The 6,464-nt window shown below is 49.5% G+C and overlaps 1 pseudogene; it reads right to left on the minus strand.

Annotated features, from left to right (window-relative positions):
• Positions 1-2,226: 2,226 nt before the first annotated feature.
• Positions 2,227-5,952, minus strand: LOC135572953 (uncharacterized; annotated as a pseudogene).
• Positions 5,953-6,464: the final 512 nt, after the last annotated feature.

Raw genomic sequence — 6,464 nt, forward strand, 5'->3', positions numbered from 1 at the left:
TTTGCCAGAGAACACCAAGATTGGCAAATTCGCCACTGGCGCCCTGTGCTCTTCACAGATGAAAGCAGGTTCACACTGAGCACATGTGACAGACGTGACAGAGTCTGGAGACGCCGTGGAGAACATTCTGCTGCCTGCAACATCCTCCAGCATGACCGGTTTGGCGGTGGGTCAGTCATGGTGTGGGGTGGCATTTCTTTGGGGGGCCGCACAGCCCACCATGTGCTCGCCAGAGGTAGCCTGATTGCCATTAGGTACCGAGATGAGATCCTCAGACCCCTTGTGAGACCATATGCTGGTGCGGTTGGCCCTGGGTTCCTCCTAATGCAAGACAATGCTAGACGTCATGTGGCTGGAGTGTGTCAGCAGTTCCTGCAAGAGGAAGGCATTGATGCTATGGACTAGCCCGCCCGTTCCCCAGACATGAATCCAATTGAGCACATCTGGGACATCATGTCTCGCTCCATCCACCAGTTGCACCACAGACTGTCCAGGAGTTGGCGGATGCTTTAGTCCAGGTTTGGGAGGAGATCCCTCAGGAGACCATCCGCCACCTCATCAGGAGCATGCCCAGGCGTTGTAGGGAGGTCATACAGGCACGTGGAGGCCACACACACTACTGAGCCTCATTTTGACTTGTTTTAAGGTCATTACATCAAAGTTGGATCAGCCTGTAGTGTGGTTTTGCACTTTAATTTTGAGTGTGACTCCAAATCCAGACCTCCATGGGTTGATAAATTTTGATTTCCATTGATCATTTTTGAGTGATTTTGTTTTAAGCACATTCAACTATGTAAAGAAAAAAGTATTTAATAAGAATATTTCATTCATTCAGATCTAGGATGTGTCATTTTAGTGTTCACTTTATTTTTTTGAGCAGTGTATATAAATAAAGTTTTTCCATTTTTATTTTCAATCGCAAGTGGGGCGCCGCCTCTAATGCCCTTATGGGCGGGCCCCCACCGGAGGGGAGGCTGGAAGTTAGCCTAGCCGAGCAGAGGAACTGATACCCCCATCAAGGCAAGAGTGTCACAGTAGGGAAAGGAGGATGGAGAAGGGAGCAGAGGGGGAACGAGGGGAGGGGAACGAGGGGCTCGTTCTAGTGAACTCTGAGCTCGGATGGCCGGATCATCAAAGGCCACTCTTGCGGCTCGGTCATGGGGCTTGAAACTCAATCCGTCGGGCAGAAAGAACTGAACAAACCTGCCCGACGAGTTTCAAGTTGTTTTGTCACTGGATATAGCAGGTGTAAACAGTTCAGTGAAATGCTTAACTTGCGAGCTCTTTCCCAACAATGCACAATAGAGGTAGTAATATAGGTAAGAAATAAAACGTGAGAAGCAAAAAACGAAACAAAAACATGACAATACAGTTATATAGATATCTTATATACACAGGTCAGTGCAGTGCCAGTACAGTTATTACAATGTTCAATGGTACTGGAATATACATGTAAACAGGGGTAAAAGTGGCTAATAAGAGGATACATTGGACGGCAGGTAGCCTAGTGGATAGAGCGTTGGGCCAACGAATCCTTGCATGACTGATGTGTTGCACCTCCCGCCCCTCCTCTGGGCAACACATCAGGCGTCTCAGTTGAAACCAATTGCTGCCTGAATAAGCCCTGTCTTGCGCTTACACTACCATTGTCGCGGCTCTTGTTTGGACAGGATCGGATCTTCGTCGCCCGCCAGAAGCTGCAGACAAGGCCCGACTCCGACTACCCAGGCAACCTTTTAAACGCTGCGCTCAGAAATGGAGTTGAGACATTAACACATCCTTTGGCCGGATGACTCGTTTAACCGTGGAAAAGTGAGACTTTCCTCCTGCATGAGAGGTTTACGTCAGCGTTACTCCTACCCCAAATCCTCCTCCACCCCTTTTTCCCCAAGCACCCTGTCTTACCCCAGCCCTGTCAAGGAGTGCAACTCTAGCCTCCTTCCACAGCTTGTAATCTTTCGTCTCTCTCTCACTCTCAGACACGCTCTCTCTCTGGTTCTCACTAGGGCGGCAGGTGCCGTCACAAGCAGCGTGTCCTCGGCTGCAGAAACACCCTAGTTTTTTTTATTCGCCAAACACACTATACCCTTTCCTTCCCTCCCCTTCTTTCCACCCTCCACCGCAGCCGATCTCTCTCTGTGGTCGGGGCTGTGTCACGAGGGATGGGTGGGGGAAATGAAAGTCTGATCACAGCACAGCAGGGACCCTGCAGACATCTGTGGCGAGTACCCTTCAGGAGAGAACACAGAAAATGATACATCCATGTCTGTTCATAAACAAAAAAGGTGTGGTTTTGAAAAGGTGCTTTGCACTTTTGACAGAAAAATATATATATTTATATGTCTAATTAGTGGTAGCCTGACTAATTATAGGGTGTGTATGACACAATCAGAGCCCTGTACTTGAACAGCAAGTGAAGTAAACACGTCACAAATTTATGACAGACAATAACACGGAAGGGTTACTGTTCTTAAGTACACATTGTTACCTATTTTGCACATGACTACACATGGTTCCACCGTCCTGTGCTTACACCTACCATTTCAGTCCATTGGTCATGAAGGAAACAAAGATAGGAAACATCTAACTCGGGGCTACCAGGTCTTTAGTTCTAAAAGCCTGTACAGCCGTCCAGTTAGATGGCTCTCCGGGACAGAAGAGTAAAAGGTCAAAGGACTTAACCAGCTATTTGGACATGTCAAATATCTCCACAGCACTCCGACCCTTTCCTTCTAAGGTTTGAGGTCAAAGGGGCATCTGAACTTATAATGACCTTTACTATCCAACCTAACCCTAACCCCGAAGGCTGAGCCACCGCACGGCGACAGGGTGAAGAAGTGTCTCTGTGGCGCAGAGTGACTCGTACAGCTCCCCTGTACAGTCACCGTGGTGACAAAGAGGTCTCGCCCGGTGAGGTGTCATAATATCAGCGATGCGAGGCCAGGGGGCGTTGAGGGAGTGCAGACGACCTTTGACTTATGTCACAATCCGTCTAATTTACATAGCTAATGGGGATATTAAGAGCGACAGAGCTTGTGAATTTACAGTAGGTATTTACAGTAGGTATTTACAGTATTAGAACGTATGGAGTAGATATGTATTATTTACCAATGAATTTGGTCCGGATGCTCTACAGATGGTTATAATATTAACAAACTATCTGTTGATAAGCAACTGCTTGCTAAGGTTATGGTTAGAATATGGGTTAGGGTAAGGGTTTAAGTTAGGGCTATTAGATAGTTGAAATGTTATCGATAGTCTGTAGAGCATCGACAGATGGACTGTACAGATAAAGTGTTACCCAGAATTGGGTTACGCTTAAAGAGTAGTCTGTGATCCAATGCACTCCATCACTGAGTACCTCATCGTGATATTCTACTCCGAGCAAACATAATTTGGTGGAGGAGTTTAATCATAAATCAACTTTGCTCATTGGGTAATGATTGCATTCCATCTCTTTTGATTATAGTTTTCTTGAACATAAGGTCTAACATGTTATTTGGATTAGAAACGATCCAACGTACAAAGTCAATATGCAAAAATAACAACTGCAAAAAGCTAATAAAGTGCTCTCATGAAAGAGAGCTCTGTTGTTTTCATCTTGTAGATTTTTCCCACTGATTCTCTTCACTTGTTCAGAGCTGTTCATTTCTGGGGGTTGGAGTCTCGCAGCTTCGGGGCGTGCTTGTTCCTCTCCAAGCTGTATCCCTGGCTTGATACTGAGCTTCAGACTATCATTTTGGGCTGACACCGCTTTAAACGGAACAGCGTGGAGCAAAACAAGAGAGAGCCACTCGAGGGACACAGGCTCAAATATTTCACGCTCATACTCGCCGAGCACTGAAACTACAGAGGGCTCTGGAACAACTGTTGAAATCATGACAGGAAAATGGCCACCGCTTGGGGAGGTTGTGTGTGAGTGCGACTGTGGACGTGGCATCTGTGAGAGACAGAGGGTGAGCGCATGGCTGTTTGTGTGCGTTATACACCAAGATGGTCTACATTTGTGACTGTGTGGTGTGAGAGAGAATATGTGTTCCTGACAACATTTTTGTGGATGTGTGCATTTACATTACATTTAAGTCATTTAGCAGACGCTCTTATCCAGAGCGACTTACAAATTGGTGCATTCACCTTATGACATCCAGTGGAACAGCCACTTTACAATAGTGCATCTAAATCTTTTAAGGGGGGGGTGAGAAGGATTACTTTATCCTATCCTAGGTATTCCTTAAAGAGGTGGGGTTTCAGGTGTCTCCGGAAGGTGGTGATTGACTCCGCTGTCCTGGCGTCGTGAGGGAGTTTGTTCCACCATTGGGGGGCCAGAGCAGCGAACAGTTTTGACTGGGCTGAGCGGGAACTGTACTTCCTCAGTGGTAGGGAGGCGAGCAGGCCAGAGGTGGATGAACGCAGTGCCCTTGTTTGGGTGTAGGGCCTGATCAGAGCCTGGAGGTACTGAGGTGCCGTTCCCCTCACAGCTCCGTAGGCAAGCACCATGGTCTTGTAGCGGATGCGAGCTTCAACTGGAAGCCAGTGGAGAGAGCGGAGGAGCGGGGTGACGTGAGAGAACTTGGGAAGGTTGAACACCAGACGGGCTGCGGCGTTCTGGATGAGTTGTAGGGGTTTAATGGCACAGGCAGGGAGCCCAGCCAACAGCGAGTTGCAGTAATCCAGACGGGAGATGACAAGTGCCTGGATTAGGACCTGCGCCGCTTCCTGTGTGAGGCAGGGTCGTACTCTGCGGATGTTGTAGAGCATGAACCTACAGGAACGGGCCACCGCCTTGATGTTAGTTGAGAACGACAGGGTGTTGTCCAGGATCACGCCAAGGTTCTTAGCGCTCTGGGAGGAGGACACAATGGAGTTGTCAACCGTGATGGCGAGATCATGGAACGGGCAGTCCTTCCCGGGAGGAAGAGCAGCTCCGTCTTGCCGAGGTTCAGCTTGAGGTGGTGATCCGTCATCCACACTGATATGTCTGCCAGACATGCAGAGATGCGATTCGCCACCTGGTCATCAGAAGGGGGAAAGGAGAAGATTAATTGTGTGTCATCTGCATAGCAATGATAGGAGAGACCATGTGAGGTTATGACAGAGCCAAGTGACTTGGTGTATAGCGAGAATAGGAGAGGGCCTAGAACAGAGCCCTGGGGGACACCAGTGGTGAGAGCACGTGGTGTGGAGACGGATTCTCGCCACGCCACCTGGTAGGGAGCGACCTGTCAGGTAGGACGCAATCCAAGCGTGGGCCGCGCCGGAGATGCCCAACTCGGAGAGGGTGGAGAGGAGGATCTGATGGTTCACAGTATCGAAGGCAGCCGATAGGTCTAGAAGGATGAGAGCAGAGGAGAGAGAGTTAGCTTTAGCAGTGCGGAGCGCCTCCGTGATACAGAGAAGAGTAGTCTCAGTTGAATGACTAGTCTTGAAACCTGACTGATTTGGATCAAGAAGGTCATTCTGAGAGAGATAGCGGGAGAGCTGGCCAAGGACGGCACGTTCAAGAGTTTTGGAGAGAAAAGAAAGAAGGGATACTGGTCTGTAGTTGTTGACATCGGAGGGATCGAGTGTAGGTTTTTTCAGAAGGGGTGCAACTCTCGCTCTCTTGAAGACGGAAGGGACGTAGCCAGCGGTCAGGGATGAGTTGATGAGCGAGGTGAGGTAAGGGAGAAGGTCTCCGGAAATGGTCTGGAGAAGAGAGGAGGGGATAGGGTCAAGCGGGCAGGTTGTTGGGCGGCCGGCCGTCACAAGACGCGAGATTTCATCTGGAGAGAGAGGGGAGAAAGAGGTCAGAGCACAGGGTAGGGCAGTGTGAGCAGAACCAGCGGTGTCGTTTGACTTAGCAAACGAGGATCGGATGTCGTCGACCTTCTTTTCAAAATGGTTGACGAAGTCATCTGCAGAGAGGGAGGAGGGGGGGGGGGAGGATTCAGGAGGGAGGAGAAGGTGGCAAAGAGCTTCCTAGGGTTAGAGGCAGATGCTTGGAATTTAGAGTGGTAGAAAGTGGCTTTAGCAGCAGAGACAGAAGAGGAAAATGTAGAGAGGAGGGAGTGAAAGGATGCCAGGTCTGCAGGGAGGCGAGTTTTCCTCCATTTCCGCTCGGCTGCCCGGAGCCTTGTTCTGTGAGCTCGCAATGAGTCGTCGAGCCACGGAGCGGGAGGGGAGGACCGAGCCGGCCTGGAGGATAGGGGACATAGAGAGTCAAAGGATGCAGAAAGGGAGGAGAGGAGGGTTGAGGAGGCAGAATCAGGAGATAGGTTGGAGAAGGTTTGAGCAGAGGGAAGAGATGATAGGATGGAAGAGGAGAGAGTAGCGGGGGAGAGAGAGCGAAGGTTGGGACGGCGCGATACCATCCGAGTAGGGGCAGTGTGGGAAGTGTTGGATGAGAGCGAGAGGGAAAAATGTGTGTGCTAGCAGCATATACTTGTCTGCCTGTGTGCACAATGTGTGTGTGTGTGTGTGTGTGT

This window comes from Oncorhynchus nerka, linkage group LG8, assembly GCF_034236695.1.
Source record: "Oncorhynchus nerka isolate Pitt River linkage group LG8, Oner_Uvic_2.0, whole genome shotgun sequence".
Classification (NCBI taxonomy): domain Eukaryota; kingdom Metazoa; phylum Chordata; class Actinopteri; order Salmoniformes; family Salmonidae; genus Oncorhynchus; species Oncorhynchus nerka.